Source organism: Cebus imitator, unplaced genomic scaffold (genome assembly GCF_001604975.1).
Source record: "Cebus imitator isolate Cc_AM_T3 unplaced genomic scaffold, Cebus_imitator-1.0 Scaffold145, whole genome shotgun sequence".
Classification (NCBI taxonomy): domain Eukaryota; kingdom Metazoa; phylum Chordata; class Mammalia; order Primates; family Cebidae; genus Cebus; species Cebus imitator.
Genome location: NW_016107460.1, coordinates 3,132,457 through 3,141,001, shown reverse-complemented (window position 1 = coordinate 3,141,001; position 8,545 = coordinate 3,132,457). Strand labels below are relative to the sequence as shown.

At 42.5% G+C, this 8,545-nt stretch overlaps 1 long non-coding RNA gene across 1 annotated transcript in view; it reads left to right on the top strand.

Annotated features, from left to right (window-relative positions):
* The first annotated feature begins 143 nt into the window (after positions 1-143).
* The window catches only part of LOC119473284, a 33,577-nt gene continuing 25,175 nt past the window's right edge, over positions 144-8,545 (top strand). The window contains exons 1-2 of the long non-coding RNA XR_005202482.1: positions 144-580; positions 4,368-4,422. This is a non-coding gene — a long non-coding RNA (uncharacterized LOC119473284). The remainder of the gene's footprint in view (positions 581-4,367; positions 4,423-8,545) is intronic.

The following is an 8,545-nucleotide window of genomic DNA, read 5'->3' as shown; positions in this document are numbered from 1 at the left end:
TCACACACACACTCACTCACACTCACACTCACACACTCACACACACACTCACTCACACACACTCACACCCACACACACTCACACACACACTCACACAAACACACTCACACACACTCACACACACTCACACTCACACTCACACACACACACACACACACACAGATGTTTGCTCTATAACAGCAACACATATCAGAACTTAAAAAAAAAGGTTACTTAGTAATATAATCGACTGGTTGGCCCGCATTCGAATTTTCCCATTATTCTCACAATATGCCTGGTTGTCAAACCGATTTAATAAAGAACCAGGTTCCACGTCTGTCAGGCGAGTGGATCCCGAACCCGACCCATCCTCGGCTCCCGCCTGGAGCAGAACTTCCCGCCGGGAGCAGAACTTCCCGCCTCAGTACCGTAAGGTCTCGTGGGAAACGCAGTCTCGGCTTCCAATGACGTCACCAGCACACGACGGTGGGAAGGGCCTTTTGGATTCCTTTGCGCATGCGCCGCCCCGCCCACTTCCGCCATCTTCAGCCTGAGAATCCCGCTGTTGCTGGCGTTGAGAGGCTGCTGTGGAGGCTCTGGGGTGGGTGTGTTCGTCCCTGCTGGTTGGTGGTAGGATGAAACAGGAACCCGCGGGCTTGGGGGCGCCCTAGGGAGACGGGACGGACGTGCCACAGTTGATGGGAGCAGAGGCGTGGGCGCATCCCGGGGTGGGCGGGACCCGACGTACCCGTGAGTGCAGCGGCCCCGGGCGGGGGCTGGAAGGGCGGCGCTGTTGGGAGGGCGGGCGTGGGGTCCCGGCTCTGAAGCCAGTTCCGGAGCCCCGGAGAGGGGGGCTGAGGCCGGTGGCGCGGGGACGGGGTCTGCAGGCCGCTGGAGCCTGGAAGGTCTGCGCGGGGCCGCGCTCCGGCGCTGCGTGCACCGTGTCCGTGCGCCCCCCGAAAGGTCGCACACGGACAGTTTTAGGGAGATGCCCCTGGTTCCGACAGCAGCGCGCGCACAGCGTCTGTACGACTTGGCGGTTGTGTTAGTGGGGTTTCCCAGTGTCTCTTCAGCAAGTGAAGATTCTGCCGTGTCACCTTCCTACCCGCCCGTTCCCACTTTAGTTTATAGGAGTTTATACAAGATTTGGTTTCTAGGGAAGATGGGGTCTCAGATGATGGTCCTGTTTTCTTTGTAATAAAGTAGGTGTTACAAAGTTTGGACCAGGGCACCTTTTAGGAATCCCATCTAAACACCCTTCTGGACTCTCTCTCTCTCTCACTGGTACCTCAAAGCAGAGGAAGTGTTAAGGTGAAGAGCCCAGCTTGTGTGACCCAAGCCATTATTTTCCCACTCCTCAGAGTGCTCAAGGTTTGGTTGATAATACCTTATCCAGTAGCTCTCAAAGACTGGGTGGTAGCAGAAGGTTTGGACCAACATTCAGAAGGAAGAGGCGAATTTGGCTGAGAATGACAGGCAAGGGCCAAGGAGATGTTCCTTATTGGAGGGGACTTAACAGTGGTCTTAGGTGGAAAAATAACCTGTTATACCTGAGAGGATCTGTTTGGAGTACTCTGTAAAGACACTTACATTCCTTCAGCCTTTTCTCAGTGTTTCCAGTGTCTGAGCTTTCTTCAAAGTAGTCTAGGCTGAGTGTGGTGGTTCACGCCTGTAATTCCACGACTTTGGGAGGCCGAGGTGGGGGTAATCACCTGAATTCAAGAGTTCGAGACCAGCCTGGCCAACATAGTAAAAACCCCATCTCTACTAAAAATACAAAAATTAGCTGAGTGTGGTGCGCACCTGTAATCTCAGCTACTTGGGAGGCTGAGGCAGGAGAATCACTTGAACCCGGGAAGCGGAGGTTGCAGTGAGCCAAGGTCTCGCCACTTCACTCCAGCCTGGGCGACAGAGTGAGANCTGAGGTCAGCAGTTCAAGACCAGCCTGGCCAACATATGGTGAAACCCTGTCTCTACTAAAAAATTAAAAAATTAGCTGGGTGTGGTGGTGCACACCTGTAGTCCTAGCTACTTGGTAAACAGGCAAGAGAATCGCTTGCACCCAGGAAGCGGAGGTTGCAGTGAGCCGAAATTGTGCCAGTCTACTCCAGCCTGGACAACAGAGTGAGACTTCGAGTCTTAAAAAAAAAAAAAGGTCTACCACCAAATTTAGCATCTAGTGATATGCCGAAGCTCCCTCTATCCTCATCCAGGTAGTTCAGTAAGGGTTTGCCACAGTATTTCTACCTTATGAGAAAGATGAAAAAAATTTGGCTTTGAGGAGCTGTGACATACCAGGGTCACATGATATATAGATATTATGCATCCTGACTTTTTGGCTGGTGTTACTCATTCTGCCTCAAGTCAAAACTGTTTCCTTTTGAAATTTTTGTTGACACTTAAGCTAAGAACAAACATTGCTTTAAAGTACTTTCCCAGCCCCTCCTCGCCTGCCCACCCCTCCCTCCACAAAAAAATTAAAGTACTTTCCCTTGCCATTGGGAGGCCAAGGCAGGAGGATTGCTTGAGCCCAGAAGTTTGACAATAGCCCGGGCCATACAGGAAGACCCTATGTATTAAGAAAAAAAAAATTAAACATTTAGCTGGTTGTGGTGGTATGCACTTGTGGCCCCAACTGCACTTGAGCCCAGGGGGCAAAGCTATAGTGAGCTGTGGTTGTGCCATTGCATTCCAGCCTGGGTGACAAAGTGAGACTCTGTCTCAAAACCAACCAGCCAACAAGAAACATTTCCTTAACCATCACTATTCTTTTTATCCCCAACTCTTTTTGTGAATTATGTGATCTCAAGGGTAGATAACACAAGTGTTTCCTACTTAGTGTCGGTAATCTGAAATTATAAATTCTGTAGGAAAACAATAGCATATTTTATGTATTTAAAAGCTGTGTCCCACTTCTACTCCAAACCAATACCTTAAAATGCAAGTAGAATACAGCACAATGCTCACTTGTAAGAGATCCTTTTTGTGTATTTTGTGTTTTAAAGTCAACAGATTTTTTTTTTTTATCATGTAAAGAACCTCAAAACACAGTTTACTGATATGCAAACAGTTGCTTTTTATGATTCACACCATCTCCTGGCACCAACGGTCTCACCGATTTCCATGAAGTTGGCATTTATTGTGATTTGCAAAGCTTCTACATGAGGTTGTGATGTTCTAATGATAGTATTTGACAAGTAATTTCACATTAGCTCCTTCACATGGTTGTCTTAAAAATATTGCATTCTGTGGGAGGCAGAGGTTGCAGTGAGCCAAGACTGCGCCACTGCACTCCAGCTGGCGCCTGTCAACAGAGCAAGACTCTGTCTCAAATACAATAAAAAAAATAAATGGGAAAAAAAAAAAAAAAAAAAAAAAAAAAAAAAAAAAAAAAAAAAAAAAAAAAAAAAAAAAAAAAAAAAAAAAAAAAAAAAAAAAAATTGCGTTCTGGTGGCTTAGGTTTATCAGTGTTCTCTGTGAAAAGAACCAACCAAAACTCACTGGCTTAAAAAGAAACAACTGTTTTATTTGATTGAGGTTCTACTGATTCACATTTTGGCATGTGTTCACGTGGGCATTTCCTATGCTAATGTTGTCTGGATCATAAATGAAGCTTTAGTCATCTGGTGCCTTTACTCACATGTCTGGTGGTTCATGCTGACCCTTGTCTAAGAAGGGAAGTACCAGTAGGCAAGTACTTTTCCAACCTGTATTTTCATCATATTTTCTAATGTTGCATTTGGCCAAAGCAAGTCAAATGGCAAAGCCCCATTTGTTATCAGCATACTATATGAGGTCTTAGATACAGGGAGACATATAATTAGGAAACATTACTAAAACAGTGTATCCCAAGAAATATACAATATGTACGTTTTCACCCCTATATAATTGTGGGCAAAGAATGTTGGCTTGCAAGATGCATACTTTCCATGATGCTTAGGTATATTAAAAAAAGCAAGATGTGTTCTAGTGGAAACACCTATATGAAATCAGGTAGAATCTCTTTATTAGCAGTGAAATAGTTAATGCAGCCCAAGTATATTTTATAATATTAATTTTACTGAAGACTAAATGTATCTTTCTTTGGTTTAAATTGTTAAATCGTTTCTTTGGGTAAATTAATTGTTCCTAAATCAGTAGGTAATACATGTTTTCATTAACCCAAAAATATATGTATCTCTACCAGTTAATGTACTTGTGGGTACATCTTCAGCAGGGTATTTGTTGCCCCTTATTGAGGCATGAATGACTGTCTGTCACAGGGAGGTTTTTTTTTTGTTGTTGTTTTAGTCTGTTCCAGCTATTGTGTAGAGGGTTTTGGGCAGGAAAATCTAGGACCAAGCCACACCAGTTCTCTCTTAATCCACTCCATTCGATTTTTCTCCCAGCTATGCTTCCAGAGTACTTTGTGCATTTCCAAGATCAACAATGAATAAGTCTCTGGTGAGTTACTTGTTTATATATGTCTCACTTTGTTTTACATTGCATTTTTTGCCTTTATGGAGTCCATGGATTAAAATGGAAAAATAAAAATAAGTAAAATTCAGGTTAAAGGAAATGCACATAAATAAAATAATGCTGGTGGGCTGGGTGCGGTGGCTCATGCCTGTAATTCCAGCATTTTGGGAGGCTGAAGTGGGTGGATCATGAGGTCAAGAGATCGAGACCATCCTGGCCAACATGGTGAAACCTAGTCTCTACTAAAAATACAAAAATTATCTGGCATGGTGGTGCTTGCCTGTAGTCCCATCTACTTGGGAGATGAGGCAGGAGAATCACTTGAACCCAGGAGGCAGAGGTTGCAGTGAGCTGAGATTGTGCCACTGCACTCTAGCCTGGTGACAGAGCGAGACTCCGTCTCAAAAAAATAAAATAATGATGGCGTGTAGACATATGCAGGTTAGAAGCCATTGAACTTGACTACAAATGTGTGTCTGGTCTCTCTGATGCTGCATCAAAAAGGCAGTCACATTTGTTACATGATTGGAATGGAACCTGCAAAGAGTATGTGCTGCATTCTCGTGAGACAGGCAGACTTGCTGGCACCAAAGTCTGGAACACTTAACTTCATTGGTCACAGAGATGACATAGTGGAAAGTTTTTTTACTATCAGTCTGGAAATACACACTTGTGGCATTTGGCAGTAGAAATAGTCACTTAGTACTAAAGCACAACTTCCATGATGAGGTTTTTCTGGAGTTGCAAGAACAGTGTGGTCCCAGACAGCTTTTGGAAGGCCCTGCTTGATTCATGGCTGAAACGTAGAACATCTGGAGGATTGAGTTGACCACAGGTCCTTACATAACCCCCCGATACATTTCTGTCAGTTCATCTGTACATATAGAATTTGTAGCAGATTGTTCGCTATTACATTTTCTGACAAATATTTCCACTGCTCACTTACTCTTTCATTCAATATAGTCTTAATTGATTTATTTTAATGCTCACCATTAGCATACATTATACGCAAATCCAGTGGCTATTCTCTGTTCTGCCTTACTTGAATCTTGTGGGGTACAGTAATCCCCCTTATTTACAGTTTCGCTTTCTGTGGTTTCAGTTACGTGTAGTCAACTGCAGACAGAAAATACAGTACGATATTTTGAATATCTTGAATATTTTGATATTTGATATTTTGCAAATTTTGCGTATGTTGAATATAGTAGAGTAAGATATTTTGAGAGGCCACATTCGCATAACTTTTAGTATAGTATATTGTTATAATTGTTCCATTGTATTGTTGTTAATATCATACTGTGCCTAATTTTAAATTAAACTGTCAAGGGCATGTATATATAGGAAAAAACATAGTATATGTAAGGTTTGGTGCTCTAGTTTCAGGCATCTCCTAAGGGATTTGGAATGGATCCCCCATGGATAAGAGGGTACTCCTGCATTTCACGTTACTGTTCATGATCTTCTGGAAATTCTTCTGTGTTAGTTTCTATCATGACCTCACTGACGGTGCTTGTCTTTTTTTCCTGAATTCTTCTACTTCTCCCTTACATAGCTCATCCATGTGTTCCATCCAATTCCCCATCTATCCCACTGTGCAGTTCTTTTTTTTTTTTTTTTTTTTTAAACAGTTCTGCTCTCTGTTGTGTAGCAGTTGTGTTTCTCTCCAGCTTGGACTTCTCTGGCCTTCAGACCAGGAGTCTCCAACCCCAGGCCATGGACTGGTACCAGTCCGTGGCCTGTTAGGAACTGTACTGCATAGCAGAAGGTGAGTGGCAGATGAGCAAGCATTACTGCCGGAGCTCTGCCTCCTGTCAGATGAATGGCAGCATTTGATTCTCATAGAAGCACGAACCCTATCGTGAACTATGCATGTGAGGGATCTAGGTTGCCTGCTCCTTAAGAGAGTCTGATGCCTGATGAACAGTTTCATCCCAAAACCATCCCCCCTCACACCCTGGTCTGTGGAAAAATTGTCTGCCACAAAATCTGGTGCCAAAAAGGTTGGGGATCACTACTGTAGGCCACAGGTTCAACTCTCCATTGAATGCTTCTTTGTAGCTATCCAAAAGTCACCTCAAGCTTAACAAATCTGAAATAAAAATTATATCCTTCTGTCTTCCTGTACGTATGGTATTAGATTAGAGAGTAATTAGATTCTACCTTTCAATAAGATAAATAGTAAGAATCTGTAGCAGTCTTTAATAAACCACAGTTTTTCACCTGGCCACAAATTATTTACGTTCTTCCCACATGCAAAATATGCTTAGCTTTGGAGATAAATATTCACCCATGGAACCATCAGTACAAACAATGCGATAAACAACCTTTGCCTCCACAAGTTTCTTCCTCCCTCTCCCCTGCCCCTTTTGGGCTACAACCATTTGACATAAGTTACATTCTCTCTATTGGTCCATTCTCCCATTGATATAAAGAACTACCTGAGACTAGGTAATTTATAAAGAAAAGAGGTTTCATTGGCTCATAGTTCCATAGGCTGTAGGAAGCATGGCTGTGGATACCCCAGGAAATTTAAAATCATGGTGTAAGATGAAGGGGAAGCAGCCATGCCCTATGTGTCTGCAGCAGGAGGAAGTGGGTGGTGAATGGGGAGGTGCTGTACACCTTTAAACAACCAGATCTCCTGAGAACTTACTGTCACGAGAACAGCAGGGGCAAGTCTGCCCCCATGATCCAGTCACCTCCCACCAGTTCCCTTCTCCAACCTTGAGGCTTACAGTTTGATATGAGATGTGGGCAAGTACACAAATCCAAAGCATACCATCCTCTTAACAAATTTTTGAGTATACAATACAGTATTAACTACATGCATTGGTCTGTGGATTTGATATTTAGAATTTACTCATTGCGTAACTAAAACTTACATCCTGTAACCAATACCTCCCCAATTACCCTTCCCCCTCAGACCTCATTAGCCACCATTCAGCTCTATGTTTTTATAAGTTTAACTGTTTCCTATTTTTATTTAAGTGGAGTTCCACAGACTCTACAGGAAGCATGGCTTCATTTGTGCTGGAGCAACAAAATACTTCAGACTTGGTAATTCATAACAGAAATGTATTCTTAACAGTTCTGAAGGCTGGGAAATCCGAGATCAAGGTGCTGTGATCTGGTGTCTGAGGAGAGACTTCTTCCTGCATCCTTACATGGTGGAAGGCAAAAGAGTGGCAGAGAATGAAGGCACTCCCAGTCCATTCAAGAGGGCCCTAAATTCATTCAAGAGGGAAGAGCCTTCACCTCACGATTCCCCGAGGCCTCACTTTCTAATATTATCATCTTGGTGATTAGATTTCAACATATGAATTTTAGGGGAATACATACATCCAGACTATTGCAAATGGGATTATGTACTACTTTGTTTCGGTCTGGCTCATTTCTTCACTTAGCACAATTATCTTCCAGGTATGTGCATGTTGTTGCAAATGGCAAGATGTTCTTCCTTTTTAAGACTGAGTAATATTTCGTTACATGTACAGACCACATTTTCTTTATGCATTTATTATTGAGAGTTCTTATTACAAATGGGGACGTGTTTTTAAATATTGATTTAATTTTTGTTATTAAAAACATTTTTAGATGGTTAGATTTTTTTAATAAATGTACTTTATTTGTTAAGGCAGTTTTAATTTCACAGCAGAATTAAGAAGGACATAGATTTCCCATATACCCTGTTCTGCATATATATGTAGCCTTCACCCATTTCAGTACCTCCCCCCCAACATAGTGGTACATTTGTTAAAATGAGGAGCCTACATTGAGACATCATAGTTGTCCAAAGGCCATAATTTACATTAGGGCTTACTCTTGTGGTTTTACATGCTATGAGTTTGAGCAAATGTATAAGGACATGTATCCAGCCTGATAGTACCTCATAGAATACTTCCCTTGTTGTGAGAGTCATCCCTGCTCTTCCTGTTTATTACTTATTCCCTTAACCCTGCAAACCATCTCCAGCATTTTGCAGAATGTTATAGTTGCAGTTATATAGTAGCCTTTTCAGACCAGCTTCTTCTACTTAGTAATAGGCATTTAAGGTATCCTTATCTTTTGATGACAAGATAGCCCATTTTTTTTTTTTTTTTTTTTTTTT